The 16,585-nt window shown below is 37.7% G+C and overlaps 1 pseudogene; it reads right to left on the bottom strand.

The window, feature by feature from the left end:
* Nucleotides 1-15,727: 15,727 nt before the first annotated feature.
* LOC127665479 (60S ribosomal protein L29-like) lies at nucleotides 15,728-16,202 on the bottom strand (annotated as a pseudogene).
* Between the last annotated feature and the right edge of the window lie 383 nt (nucleotides 16,203-16,585).

The following is a 16,585-nucleotide window of genomic DNA, read 5'->3' on the forward strand; positions in this document are numbered from 1 at the left end:
ATAAAAATAGGAAAGAATTAGGGGCTCGGTGGAGCTAATAGTAATAGTAATAATAACAGTAATTGTTTTGCAATTACTAACCAGAAATTAAGTTATCTTTGTAGGAGACATGTTAAATACCTGTTGAATGAAAGGTTATAATGAGTGTTTCTAATTTTTTTCTTCTAGTTCACGTACATAACTTTTGGCACAAAGTAGGACAAAGAGAAAAAATACACTGTAAAGTTTCTTTAGATTTGCCACTAAACAAACTGCGAGCTGTTTTCTTGTAGCATGTAATACAACACATGTATTCTTTTCAACTTATTCATGAACAATAGGGCACTGCTATGCTGTTTGGTATCATGAAGTCATTTATACAAGTGCTTCTTTACATATTCACAAGCACAAATGACTCTTAGAAATACTCTGTCACTTCCAAGTACAGTGTCTAATTCTGCTCATTGACTCTTACTGAGGTGATCTAGGACAAGTATCTTAGTTAGGACTTTTATTGCTATGATGAAACACCATGACCAAAACAACTTGTTGAGACAAAGGATTATTTGGTTTATACATCACAGTCTTTTGATGGAAACTAAGGCAGGAATTCAAATATGGCAGGGTCCTCAAGGCAGAAGCTGATGCAGTGACTATGGAAGAGTGTTGCTTACTGGCTTCCTCAACCTGAGTGTCCCCACCCAAAATTTGCTGGCTCTTCCACATTATTTCCTAAGAAAATACCCTCTGGCTTAGCTATAGCCTGATATTATGAAGGCATTTTCACAATTTAGACTCCCTCTTTCCATGAGTCTATCTTGTGTCAAGTTGACACAAAACTATCCAGCAAAGTAACCAGTGCAACACATATCCAAAATGCATTGACAAAATGGAACTTAATTGGGAAATAGTAAAATAAACACAAGAAAAACGATTAAACAACAACAGCTCAGCAGATATCTTAATTAGATAATTTCAGGTTTGAAATAATACCATCACTTGGCAATTAGGGACCACTGGATGGCAATTCAACGCCTGAAGCTTGGAATTAAATTTTGTGTTTGGTCTGTGGTATTTGAATGTCTGTGCACTTTGCAGACTGCAAAAGATTTATATAGTTCCATCTGATTTTATTCCTACAACCTATTAGAAAATAAACCTTCTTCATTTTCAGTGTCATTATAGTTAGTTGCTGGTGATCCTGTTAGAGTCAAAAGTTTTCTTTTCAATGAAATCTTAAAATCCTTTTTTTTTTTCTGAGCACAATGACTGACATGAGGTATAGAAAGAGCTAAGAAAAATGATCACAGGTTAACAGACATCTAGGAAACACTACTGGCAATGGTTTCCTAATAGCCAGCAAGCATACACAAGTTGATACATAAATTTTTGATATGCCTCTCAAACTTGCTGTTTTCCTTCTAAGAATCCCAAGGTCTGAGTTACTAGATACCCCTTTGTATGAATGTGTATATTGTTTGAAATTCTATTTATACTTTCTGTCTCATCCTGCACCCAAACTGTTTTTAATTTGGCCATGAAGATTTGATGCAGTTTTCCCTTTTTAAATTCTTTTTTATTCCACCTGTTTATTTTGTGTTTGCCAGGTGGGTAGCAGGTGCCTGTACATGCATGTGCTACAGTGCCCACAGAGGTCAGAGGACAACTTGCAGAATTTAATTCTGGATTGCTCTTTTAATTAAATGGTTCTCAGTAATTGTCCACGAGGTTCGCAACAAGCACCCCAACACTCTAAGCCATCTTCCTGGCCCTCAATGACACTCTCTTAAAAATCTAAGTCTCATCTAAAATCTATTACAAGCTCCAGATAATAAAAAATGTGAGTCTTCTCTGTCTCCCTCTTCAAGACATGAATATCAGAGCTCCTGTTTTCTAAATTGCAATGATCTCTGTGAATGTCTGCATGTCTAAATAGTGGCATATTTCATGTGCAAGACTGTTCACTTCTCATTTCCAGATGAGAAGTAGTCGGGGGGGGGGGGAAGCCCATAGTAGGGAGCCAGGTATGTTTTAGATAATTAATAAATAAATAAATGGATGGCCCAAGTGATTGTATTTAGTCTTAATCTAAACTAGAGGTCTCTAATGGGCTTGAAAAGGGAATTAGATACCTTCAGTTATTGACTTTAACATAACAATGGCTAATCTTTACTGGCAGATGTTGGTTAGTTAAAGTCATACTGTGGTCCAGATTTTTTTCACTTCAAAATAGTATATAGTCCTGGCAACACAGAAGTCTAGCATACTATTCTTCTGTATAGCTTTATTTACTGATGAAAAGGTAGGGCATATTGAAGTTAGAAAACATTTGAACCCTGGACACAAGACAGACTAGGACAGTCCATGCTCTCAACTAATATGAGACACACGCTACAAAAATCAGCCTTACAGAAGAACTTAGCTTCTACATCTGAACAACAGGCTGTTTCATATCATGAACTCAGCTGCCTCGCTGAGAATATTTTATTAGCCTAAAGGGTGGAGTCAAATCGAATGCACTAACTTTTGTTTTGTACAGAAAATAAACAGAGAGCAAAATCTGAAACATGTAGAGCTACTCCCCAAAACTGAGATGAGCTAATTCCACAGTCGCTTATTTGAAAAATATGTTTAAGCAGACACTAAATTAGCTCCTGTGAAAAATGATAGAAATGTACAGTAAACTCTCAAGCCAGAAGCAGTGTAGGGACACGTTGACTGATTATCCACTGAGGCATAGTGACTTCATAGAGCATAAACCAAGTCTAGACACAGAGGTTGTCTCATTTAGTTTTCAATTGTCTCAGTTCATTCAGTAACGCATGAGACTAATGATAGTTTCTCTATAACCATTAAGGAGATATCAAACAAGGTATTTGAGACTGGAAAGATGTGGTATGAAAGAAAAATCACTAAACTGATGTGAAAGATATATAAAGTTATGAGACAATCATCAAGCTAAGTTGGATATTCCTATTACATTAACATTGGTGGGACTCACCTAATTTTGAAAACGATCCAAATATTTGTATAATAAGAAATACACCATTTGCATGGTCAGAACACACAGGTTTAACTCACATAAACTATACCCTCTCGTTGAATGATATTTTCTGTACCTCAATCACTATGCCCAAAGCACCCTACATATGCATCTGTGACCTCTGAAAATTTTGAAGTTGAGGTCAGGGATATTTTAGGTATTTTAAATCATTAGTATAGTATTTTTTTCTGCATATTCTTACTCTGTTCAGTACATCATCAGCTCAGCATGTATAAAAACAACACCAATCTGGGTAACACTATTCTTAACAATGGGATTTGTGTTTCTTAAAGCTCTTGAGATTGATGGTAAAGGATGGAGAAGAATAACCCAGAGAAAATGAATAATGAGCAAAAGAACAAGTTATAAATGCTCCAAGGGGCAAGACAGGACAGCTAAATCAGCAAGCAAGCAAACTAATTAATAAAGTACACGATTACACGAGTATAACCAGAAAGAAATTCACACAGGTGAATTTAGTTGTGTTGTTGTGGATGGTCAAAGGGTTTCCCCAAACACCCTATTTCCTGGGGTGGATTAGCAAATTATTAGAAGCAGAGCATGAAGTTGATGACTGTGGTGGCATGAAGTCACCTTGGACCTCATCAGCATTGCTAAACATTGCCTGTAACCTTTCCATTATCACGGAGGGTCTGCTCAGCACCAGGCCCAACTGCTCAAATAATTTCAATTACTTTCCCTGACAAATTTTATGTTTCATGTATTTTAGTGGCCCGATAATTATGATTTCTCTCATTTCTCGCTATCAAGCTTAATGGGTTCCAGCATGAGTGTGCAGTTTCAGAAATGAAGTTCCACTTGAATTCACAAGTTATTATCTACTTTCATTAATGGAATTGGAAGAGGGAGAATGGATAAGAGATAAAGAATGTGGAAGAAGGAAGAGATGAATGAGCAGGAGGAGGAAAAAAGAAAACAAAATATTAAGACAGAAGAAAATGAGAATAAAAGACAGAGTTAGTATAAATTCAAGTGAGAATTTAAATTATGTGGATAGGCTTTTAAAAATACATACTGAATAGGTAACTCATTATTAGATGCATGAGTGTGGGAAATGTATGGTGAGATGGGGAACTTCAGGCTTTGCATTCAGAGCACACCAGGTCTGGAGAACCTGTTTCATATACTATCTACCCTCCATGCTTGCTATCTGGACTTCCTAACACTCATCTTTTTCCCTCCATGAGAATAAACAGTGACCCACCCTGTTGGACTGACCCCTTGCCTCTTTCTTGGTTCCTCTTCCATTCATATATGTTATGCAGATGAACAGATGAGAGGGTTGAAGCATACCATTGGAGTGATAGCTATGTTCAAGAAATTGTACCAGTGTATGGAGATGAGGCCTCTTGGTAGGTACATAGCAAGCACTATGCAGCTCAGAATGCTGAGCCTTAACCCTTCTTCTACATAGGATGTGACTTCATTCTACAGGTTGTATATGAAACGTTGGCATGCAATTTTGAAAGCATTCAAGTAAATGGAAATCGTAATAAAGATATCGTTTGAATTAATCCTATGTGATTTGATTCTATTTGATTTTTTTATCAAACCGACCAAAAGTCAAAATACTGAGATGTAGTCAATCATGGGAACAGATTCACCTAATCCTTATGACTCAACTATAAGCAACAAACTCTTCACATTCTAGATATGCTGCAACTGGCTCTTGACTTTGCACCAAGTAATGAGAAAAATTACCCAATGGAGTTGTGCATGTCTTCGTTTACAAGCAAGAATTTATTTCCAACTGAAAGAGGAAGCTTGGATTAGTAGACAGGATTAGGAACTGGGATTTGTAGACAGAGATGATAAAGGAATAGCTTCTGTCTTCAAAAAAGTAACAGTAGTGATTTAGGGGAAGTATACAAATAAATTTTTAAAAAAAGGGCAGCTGCTGTGAGAGACATGTGCCATCTGAAAGATTTGCAGAGTTACAAATAATTTGAAATGAAACAGGTTCTGAAAGCATTGTCTTTACCATTAGAATTATATCTTTAAGTAGTTTTATGTCTTCTTGTCATGTTCAACATTTAAAAGATATTTTAAACAAGAAATGTTCTATTCCTTCTGAGTCTCTTTTAATGAGAGCCCGTCTTAAGCCAGAGGAACAAATCTTCCATTTTGCCATTTCACGCAACAATAAGCCACTTAGAAGAAAAATAGACGTAGGATTACCAAACCCTTTCCTATGTCTAAGAAATATATCATATAGATGGCACAGTATACTAAGCCATGAATTGCAGGCACTTAAGACGATAAAATGATAAAGATGTACAAAGGATGAGAAACATCCAAATAAACATTGACATTAAAAATTAAAAAAGCAGGAAATCAAAGCAATAGTGTAAAAATAATAACAATTATTCTATGCAGATGAAACTGAACTGATACTTTATTTTAAATGATTTTACTATGCATTCTGCAACTGAAAGGATATTTAATTTTCTCAAATGACCTCTAGGAATACCATAGAGAGTTAACTCAGTTGTTTTTCTAAATAAGGCAAAATACTCTAGTTAATATTAACTACATGAAACACACAGACATACACACACATCTACATACAATGTGTTTTTGCTAGGGAAACAAAACCCAAAGATCTGTCAAATTGGTTTTTGTATGAATATGTTGTGAAAGATAATTTTCTGACAGAAATTTGATTTGCTTATGAATTAATTGGAAAAATCCAGTTAAAAGCAGCACCATGTGATTCTCAGTGGTACTCATATACTGAAACTATGATTCTAGGTTCTTATAAACAAACAAGGACTTGAAAGGCTGCAGTGGAAGGCAGAGTAAAAACTAAAAGTCACTGGATGTTGAGGCAAATCCTTGTTTAGAAGGATCAATGGTTTCCAATACTGTAATAATTCTGTAAGCTTTGGTTTGCAGAAGAAAATTTAAATTTCCAATTTAAATACTAGGCAAATATCCATTCTACCCTGAACATGGTTAGCAGTACATGGAACAAAATACTAGCTCCCTTCTACCATAAAAAGACTTCCTTTAAATTCCTCAATCAATTGGGAGAAACATCATGTATGTTATTCATTATAGTGCCTGAAAGAGAAGATTAAATACTGTGCTCCAGTAGTGGACAGAGTAATGTTTTAATTTCAAATGTTGTCCCCCTTTCCTATTTCTGTCTCCCTGAAAATCCTCTAACCCATACCCCCTCACCCTGTCCACCAATCCACCTACTTCCCCTTCTCTGTCCTAGCATTCCCCTATATTGGCACTCAGGACCCTATACTATATCTCCAGACCAAGGGTCTCTCCTCCCTTTGATATTCCACAAGGCCATCCTCTGCTGAATATACATCTAGAGCCATGATCCCCTCCATGTGGACTCTTTGGTTGGTGGTTTAGTCCCTTGGAGCTCTGGGGAGGGGGTACTAGGTGGTTCATATTGTTGTTCCTCCTATGGTGCTACAAACCACTTTAGCTTTTTGGGACCTTTCTCTAGCTCCTTCATTCGGGACCCTGAGCTCCCTTCAACGGTTGGCTGAGAGTGTCCCGCTCTGTATTTGTCATTCACTGGCAGAGCCTCCCAGGTGACAGTTATATCAGGCTCCTGTCAGCAAGCACTTGTTGGCATCCACAATAAAAAACAAAAGATTTATTATTCACTCAATCTCTGCCTCCAGGGGCCCACTACTGATGCAGATACAGTCTCATAACACACTTATTGGCTGTCTCCACATTGCTACATGGCTAAGGCAATTTTAATTGTCCATAAAAGTCTTGGCTAGTTATTTAAAACAATTCCAAATATTTTATCTCAAGGACTCTCACATATGAATTCCAGTTAAATCTGGCATTTCTTTGCACTTGTGTCTTCTGTCCTTGAAGGACACTATTATGTCTTAAACTAAGAAATTTAAATTGTTGACCTAGTCTCACTAGGTTAAAATATGATGTTTTTTTTTTTAATTGATGAGGATCAGAAGAAGTTTAAATGATTGTACATATGCAATTATGTTGTAAAAATAGGGGCATAGGGGGTTTGTGTTTTTAAAACACCTTCATGATGCATCATTCTATGGTGTGCAGGGCCTGAGCAATCTCTGAGTTCCTAGAAATCTGGGCCCTCAGCAGAATGCTAAGGCTTTTTTATTCTTATTTTGTCCGCTAAAGAGTCCCACTTTATTTTCTGATCTGCAAATCAGCTGGAAAAATGGTAGAGAAATCTTTATCAGTAGAATACAATGTAAAATAAAAAACAACTTATGGATATAAAAAGTGGTCTGACATCACTGGGAGGGGAGACTCTTGGTTCTTTGGAATCTTGACCAAGGATAGGATAATCCTAGGCCATTGAGGCAGGAGTGGGTGGGCTGGTGGGGAAGCATCCTCATAGAGGCAGGGAGCGCGCAGTAGGAATAGGACACTTCTAGAGGGGAAACTGGGAAGGAAGATGACATTTGAAATATAAATAAATAAAATAACCAATAAAAATGTAGGAAAAACAACTTTCTGATCTTCTCAGAATTAATCAAGACATTTCCCCTCTCCCTTATTAATGAAAGTTACTTTCCATTTCTTAAGCTACAGCTATATTGATTTTAGTGACTGTCACCTCATTCTCATGTTTGAGTATGGTGGATATGAAAATCCCATAGTCTACTTGATCATGGTGAATGATCAATTTGATGTGCTCTTGGATTCAGTTGGCAAGAATTTTATTGAGTATTTTTGCATTGATATTCATAAGGGAAATTAGTCTGAAGTTCTCTTTCTTTGTTGGATCTTTGTGTGGTTTTGGTATCAGGGTAATTGTGGCTTCATCCCAGGTATGCAGGGATGGTTCAATATACAGAAATCCATCAATGCAATCCACTACATAAACAAACTCAGAAAAAAAACCACATGGTCATTTCATTAGATGCTGAAAAGGCATTTGACAAAATTCAGCATCCTTTCATGGTAAAGTCTTGGAAAGAACAGGAATTCAAGGCCAATACTTAAACATAGTAAAAGCAATATACAGTAAACCGGTAGCCAACATCAAACTAAATAGAGAGAAACTTGAGGCAATCCCACTAAAATCAGGGACTAGACAAGGCTGCCCCCCTCTCTCCATATCTTTTCAATACAGTAAAGTTCTAGCTAGAGCAATTAGACAACATAAGGAGGTCAAAGGAATACAAATTTTAGAAAGTAAGAAGTCAAACTATCACTATTTGCAGATGATATGATAGTTTATTTAAGTGACCCAAAAAACTCTACCAGAGAACTCCTACAACTGATAAACAACTTCAGCAAAGTGGCTGGTTATCAAATCAACTCAAGCAAATTAGTAGCCTTCCTATACTCAAAGGATAAGGAGGCTGAGAAAGAAATTAGGAGAATTACACCCTTCACAATAGCCACAAACAAGTCATAAATTATCTTGGTGTGACTCTAACCAAACAAGTGAAAGATCTGTATGACAAGAACTTCAGGTCTCTGAAGAGGAAAATCAGAGAAGACCTCAGAAAATGCTCATAGGTTGGGAGAATTAATATAGTTAAAATGGCCATCTTGCCAAAAGCAATATACAGATTCAATGCAATCCCCATCAAAATCCCAACTCAGTTCTTCATAAAGTTAGAAGGAACAATTCTCAAATTCATCTGGAATAACAAAAAACCCAGGATAGCTAAAACTATTCTCAACAATAAACGGAATTCTGGGGGAATCAGTATCCCGGACCTCAAGCAGTACTGCAGAGCAATAGTGTTAAAAACTGCATGGTATTGGTACAGTGACAGGCGGGTAGATCAGTGGAATAGAATTGAAGACCCAGAAATGAACCCACACACCTATGGTCACTTGGTCTTCAACAAAGGAGCTGAAACCATCCAGTCAAAAAAAAAAAAAAAAGATAGCCTTTTCAGCAAATGGTGCTGGTTCTACTGGAGGTCAGCATGCAGAAGAATGTGAATTGACTCATTCTTATCTCCTTGTGCTAAGCTCAATTCCAAGTGGATCAAGGACCTCCACATAAAACCCAGACACACTGAAACTAATAGAAAAGCAATGGTGGAAAACCCTCGAGGACATGGGCACAGGGGAAATTTTCCTGAACACCAATAGCTTATACTCTAAGATCAATAATTGACAAATGGGACCTCATAAAATTACAAAGTTTCTGAAAGGCAAAGGACACTGTTAAAAGGACAAACTGGCAACCAGCAAATTGGGAAAAGATCTTCAGCAACCCTACATCCAACAGAGGGCTAATATTCAATATATACAAAGAACTCAAGAAGTTAGACTCCAGACCAAATAACCCTATTAAAAAATGGGGTACAGAGCTAAACAAAGAATTTTTCACCTGAGGAACTTCGAATGTTTGAGAAGCACCTTAAGAAATGTTCAACATTATTAGTCATTAGGGAAATGCAAATCAAAACAACCCAGAGATTTCACCTCACACCAGTCAGAATTGCTAAGATTAAAAACTCAGGAGACAGCAGGTGTTGGCAAGGATGTGGAGAAAGAGGAACACTCCTCCACTGCTGGTGGGAATGCAAGTTGGTACAACCACTCTGAAAATCTGTCTGGCGGTTCCTCAGAAAACTGGGCATGACATTTCTTGAGAACCCTGCTATACCAATCCTGGGCATATACCCAGAGGATTCCCAGGTATGCAATAAGGACACATGCTCAACTATGTTCATAGCAGCCTTATTTATAATACCCAGAAGCTGGATAGAACCCATATGTCCCTCAGTGGAGGAATAGATATTGAAAATGTGGTATATTTACACAATGGAATACTACTCAGCAATTAAAAACAATGAATTCATGAAATTCTTAGGCAAATGGTTGGAACTGGAAAATATCATCCTAAGTGAGGCATCTCATTCAGAAAAGAACACATATGGAATGCAGTCACTGATAAGTGGATATTAGCTCAGAAGCTCTGAATACCCAAGACAGAACTCACATATCAAATTATTCCCAAGAAGGAAGGAAGGAAGGAGAGGGCCCTGGTCCTGGAAAGGCTTGATGCAGCATTGACTAATTGCTTCCTATTCTAAAGTTTAAATACAACATGGACTGAGACTCTTATTTTAATTATTTGGAGTTATATCTTTAAAAATTACTATTTCTCAGTGGCTTCTTCAGCATTAAATAAATACTTTAATGACTATCTAATAAAATTAAGTCTCACAATAATAGGCTAGTTAAATAGGGATGATCATTTTTGAGGTGCAAAAGTATAAACAGTATTTTTTTTAAAGCTTGGTGGATTTACAACTCCCCAGCATCTGCTTTTCTGTCTTGATCCCAGTCTCTGAAGTCCCAGTACATTAATTAGCACCACACAATAATAATTGTCATGTAAAATAATATGGATCCATTCATTAAAGACTCATTATGCCAAGCACTTTACATAATTTAAGTCTAATTCTCACCAACATATATTTATTATTGAGAAAACAAACTATGAAATCTCAGACCGTTTTCCTACAGTTATTGACACAAGTCAATGTGAAGAAAGCATGAGAAGGAAAGAAACATATGTATAAATTTCCCACTGCCATGTGCCTGTGCTGCTGACTTCAGGCAGACACAGTGGGGACTAACAGGGACAAGGTAGTGGCAGATGGTTTGAAAAGGACTGGGTGTAGATGTAGAAGCTCTAGCTGAAACCCGCAGCCTGTAAGGTGTTAATGAAGACAGCAACCAGGCCCCAGGCAGGTGTTGTACAGTACAGTTGTTATTCTAGGTTCATCCACCTGCTGTTATGGTCCTGATGTTAAAGATAAAAGGCAAACGGCTGGATCTGATATGGAGACTGAAGAGTAGATGAAAATAAGCTGAAGAAATTCTATAACATGTGGTTGGCTAAGAATGACAGAGTTTGTCCGGTGGCTTGATCTTGAAATCTCAGACAGTGTGACAGATTTATATCTGACTTCTACAGTGTCAGAGAGTCTTCTGGCATGTGTTTGATGTAAACAATAACCCTACTCCAAACTGTAGACAGGAAAGGCTGAAAACCCATGCCCTTGAGCTGGAGTAAGTCTATTCACATGGTGTGCCAAGAAGAGTCTTTCTCAGGACCACAGTAAGGTCAACATTTATTACATTGTAGAAGAACAGAAAAGGGCATCAGAAAGCTTTGATAAAATCTAGTTCCTTGAAAAGTGAATAATAAAGAAAACCGATTTAAGAAAAATCAAACAAGCTGATGAACTACTAAGACATTCAAAGATGAAATCATAATACATTTTCACTTCTTTCTAATTTTTTAAAAAATTTGTATAATATATTTTAATCATATTATTTTCCCTCCATCAACTTCTCCAAGATCTCTTACTGAATTTAATGTTCTTTCATACACTTAGATTCAAAAACTAAACAAAATTGTGTTTGTGTGAACTCCATTAACAAGTTTAAAAGCATATGTCTGTTAAAACACACACACACACACACACACACACATACACACATACACACACAATCAATCAACCCAGGAAAACAAATAAAAACCCATAGAGTCCATTTTTGTTGACTGACTACTCCTGAGAGCTTGCTATGGAATGTGGCTGATATATCCACATTTCTCCCCTGAAGAAAAACAATTTTCCTATTGATACCAGGTGTCAGTGCAAATTGCCTCTTGTTCTTGCTTAAGGGTGGGATTGTGGCCTCTTGCCCTTCTCTGTGCTGGGCTTTACTCTGGCTTGAACTTGTGCATCTTTTGTATGTTGCCCGTGTCTCTGTGAGCTCCTAAGTATATCGACAATGTTATGTCTGAAAAATAATGTTTCCCGAAAGTCTTCCATCCCTTCTAACTCTTGAACCTTTCTGCCTCTTATTTCATATAGATCCCTGAATCGTGAGGGTAGAGGTGTCATAAGGAGATCCCATTTGGGGCTCAGTGGTCCAAAGTCTCTGTTTGCACATTGTCCATTTGTGAGTCTCCTGTACACTTTCTACACGAAGAAGCTCCTTGGAGCAATGCACTGTCCACAGATTATGGATAGATTATGAACCAGGATTTCACATTCTCACTTCTAGCATGGATATGACGGAACAGCAAGGGGCTAGAAGAACTGAACAACGCCTGTCTCTTCAGATTCTTCTGTGGCACTTTCACTTTAGAAATTAGTCCATCATTTTTTCCACAACCATGAAGGTATCTTATATATGAGACTTTCCTGACCTGGCCTAGGGAAGGGGGAGGTCAGAAATTCTTAGGATTTTTTTTTTATTTTCTCAGGAATAAATTATAAGGGATCTTCTTCTGTAATCTGTTTCTCACCATCCTTCAAATTAAAATACTTAGCATGCAAAGTCCAATCTTGGGGTGGCATGTTGTCAAATCTGTTAGTGAGGCACATGCTTCTTGGGAACACAACCAGTCCAGATTTTCTAGCTGCCTTTGTGGTTAGATATAGTTATGTGAAAGTGTTGGCCAGCAGCTTATAGAAGAACAGGAAGCCTATATCTGACATGTGTGATCCTTATTGATTTGCCATGCCAGCGTGACCTTGGCAACTATAATGAAGATTAAGGGCTATGTGGTAGAAAGTGGCATCACAGCCACATAGAGTACATTGACCATGGATCTGAGCTAACAATGATAAACGTAGGTTTGGCAACCTAGACTACCAAAATTAACATAAGCGAAATGTGTGCTCTGCCATTATATTATAATGTGAGACTCAGCCAACACATCACTCAAATAGAGTCATTTAGTTTATGTATGAAAATTTTCATCTCAGGAGTTTTAGGTAGATGCTAAAAGATTAAAGCTGACGATAATATCAAATAACTATAATGTTATAGTTATTTTTATCTTGCTCTTTCCCCTATCACATTATTTTTTACAATATATATACTCATATTTATTTTTCATAATTTATTTACTTTTATTCACATTATATCCAATCATAACTTCTTCCTCTCTTCCCAGTCCTGCTCTTGCCAATTGTTGCCCTTCTCCCCTTCTTCTCAGAGAAAGATAAGCCCTCCTTAGGGACCATCCTACCCTATAACATCTAATCCCAACAGGATTAAGCACCTCCTTTCCCACTGAGGCTCAACCAGGCAGTAAAGGTAGAGAAAGGGAAACCATTAGCAGGCCACAGAGTCTGAGAAAGGCCATGTGGCACTTGTTAGGGGAGTCACCTGAAGGCCAAGCTGCACATCTGCTGTCAATGTTTAGGCAGGGGTATGTCCAGCCTGTGCATGTTCTTCGATTGGTGTTCACAGGGATAAAGGAAGCAGAGCCTGGAGGAAGGCCAACCAGTGACGGGCCCAACTTGAGACCTATCCCATGGGAGAAAGTATGTACATCTTTCTAAACAAACATAGAAATGCTGCCTGGTGGTAACAGAAATGTTCTCCCAAAAGGTCTGAGATCTAGTTCTACTGATAAATCAGGAGTTACAGGGGACAATGATCAGCATTTACTTCCCATACAAAGTTTAGGCCAGTTGATCTGGGAAGTTCATCCAATTACCAATTTCTAGAGATAAACATTCTGTAAGTATGAGGTGAGGGTGGGGGTGAAGAAAATGGCAGATGCAGGGGTCAGGAGATATCTTGTACCTTTTACGGACTCTACGGATCAGACTCGGCTCTGCAAACCCTGAATCCTGGACTCTCACTTGTAGAAAAAAGTGAGAAGCTAAAAAACAGTGAAAATTTCCATGATATGCAGTGATTCTGTTTGAAATATCAAAAAGAAAAAAATCTGCATGGGTTCTTGCTTTCTTTGACCTTGTACTTCTAAAGCAGACAGATACTAATGTTATACATGATCTATATACACATATAGACAATTCCCATCTACCCATACTTTTGAGTCTCCTTTGTCCTTTGAAGGTTCAACCTCTCAAAATAAGAGCTGTATTGTTTTTCACTACTGGCTGCATCTCCCCAGCCTCAGGCCTCCTGCCCAGACACAGTCTTCTCTGCTCTGTCTCTGAGCTGTCTGGTTCCCGCTGCTGCACACTGTGATTTAAGATACTCTGTGTTTTCCTTTCCTTACCAGCGAGCCTTTGATTCACATACAGAGGGATACATTATTGATCACATTTTGGCTGCTGCTCTTAGCTTGCTGGTTCTGCACTACTAACTAATAAGCTAGAAAGAGAAGAAATAAGATTCTGTCTCCATTTCAAAAGCCAGTGGTTGACAATCCTGCTGCCTCCACTAGGGAGACTTTGGAAAATGGTCCTACCTTTACTTCTTTAAGTCCATCTATTCTAACATCAGCCACCTTACTCTGAAGAGATCAGGCAATCTGTACCCCTGGCTGTGAGATCCTGCTGGGACAAAGACAATGCTCTTCTCTTGTAGGGAGGACTGTTCTCTGTAGTACAGTAGTGAAAAGGTTTTGGCAAACACTTCATATTAAATCAGAAGAAACCATGATGTTTTTGAACCCAAGGCTTGTACATACTATACAACTGTACTATCTCTGAGATATATGCCCAGCCCAAGGAAAAACTATAAACTATGTCAATGTTTTATAATTTTTATCTTATTTATTTATTGAATAAATTATGTATATTTATGTGGGCGAAATATGTTTATAAATAGGTTTGGAATGCTTTGACCATATAAAGATGCATAAACATCTACTTCTTAAGCTATTTTCAATGCACAATAGATGTTTGTTAACTACAATCACCTTGCATACAATAGAAAACCTGCATTTGCTCCTTTCATGGAAGCTCTATACAGGCCTACCAATAGCTCATCTTTAAACCAAATTCTAACCTATGCAGTCATATTATTCCTACTCTGCCTGAGAATATTCAGTTGGAAAATCTCATGTGCAGGATACTAGAAAACTTCACATTGAAGTCCGTCAAGTTGGCATTCCATCTAATGATCATATCTGATGTGAGACTAAACCTTCAGTCCTTGGGATGTGAGATGTAAGAAAGGATTCTCTACTGCGGTCTTCCTGGTTTATGTCTCCCCTCACTCCTCTCATTGACTGGAAATTAAAGTAAGTCATTCATTCATCTAGTCTCAAGCATCTCCCAGCTTACATTCAAAATACTTATTAAAACGATAGGTGCTTAATTCTCTCAGTCCAGCCACCACAGCCCTAATAAATGTTCTCCTACATTTGTGTGTGTGTGTGTGTGTGTGTGTTTGGGTATAAATGTATAAACACAAGCTTGATTATACTAACTTTTCAAATAGGTTCATGAAACTCATAATGGACTACTTCTATCTTTTACCTAAATTATTCTAAATGGACTGGTAAGAAAAGTATCTAGCTAAATGCTTCTTCTTTTCAAAATAGAATAGGTATGTGGTTGATAACATTGAAAGAACTATATGTTATATTGTGAAATGGAAACATGCATATTGGATGAACTCTTATCAAATTTTATAACTATCATTTACTTAAACCCCTTACACTGACCCATGTATATATTCTTGGTATTTCTGATGATTTATTTGTAATATTTTGAGTCAAAGTTAAAACCTAACAAAAGAAATCAGGTTTAGAAGCCTAGTTACACTGTTGCTTTCATTTCTCCATCCATGTACCTAGTGTATCTCTCCAAGATTCTTTGGTTTTTTTTTTTTTTTAAACAGGTGTAGCCTCAAATTTATTTGTTAAAACAGCATAGGACACTGATAATCTGCAAATAGTGTGCAGGTAGGTGTGTCACAGTAGTCCATCTGTCTTCACACTGGCAGGAGCCTTTACTATGGGGCCTTCACAGGGGCCTGGGCACCTTTGGGAGCTGGAGCTGGAGCTGAAGTCTGAGCCTTAGCTGGAGCTTTGGCCTCTGCCTTGGTTTGAACCTTGGGATTGGTTGGCAGAGCCTATGCCCCTTGGCCATCCATGTAGCTTCGAATCCAATTCCCAAGCTTGGGGTGAGCGATGAAAGCCAGGCAGCTGAGCGTGCAGCTGGGGCCCTTTGGTATCTTGGGTTTGATGGCCTGAGGCTTCACAAGGGCCTTGATGGCCTTTGCGCACTGTATTCACTGCCTTTGCATTGTTGGCCTGCATCTTCTTCAGGCCTTTCTTGTTGTGCTTCTTAGCAAAGCACATGTTCCTCAAGAACTTGGGGTCAACCCCCTTAAGAGATTCCTATCTTTGTGATGGAGATTTGTTGATGCCATTTCTGAGCCATTTGCGGGACTGGTTGTGTGTGGTGTGGTTCTTGGACTTGGCCATATCTGCACAGTAACCTGCGGCTCCTGAAGTGCCTGGTACCAGAATAGCTGTTGTTTGTTTGTTTGTTTGTTTGTTTTTAAGTTTTAAAAATATGTTTGTAGTTTTCAATGAAGAAGTCTTCCACTTATTACATTATATGATATTGTAAATGAATTTTTAACTTTTATTTTTAAATTTTTATTCTAAGTACATAGGACCATAAATGCTCATTGAATCTTTAGCATACAGGAACATAACTGCTTATACAGTAGAGTTTTATGAAGATTCCAATGTATTTTATATGCAAAGCTATATAGCCTGTCAATAGATTTAATATGACATTATATTTTTATGTTAAATGCCTTTAATTTTTGTTTCTTGTCTAATTCCCAAAGATTGAATCT

The sequence above is a fragment of the Apodemus sylvaticus genome, chromosome 15, assembly GCF_947179515.1.
Source record: "Apodemus sylvaticus chromosome 15, mApoSyl1.1, whole genome shotgun sequence".
In the NCBI taxonomy this organism is placed as follows: Eukaryota; Metazoa; Chordata; class Mammalia; order Rodentia; family Muridae; genus Apodemus; species Apodemus sylvaticus.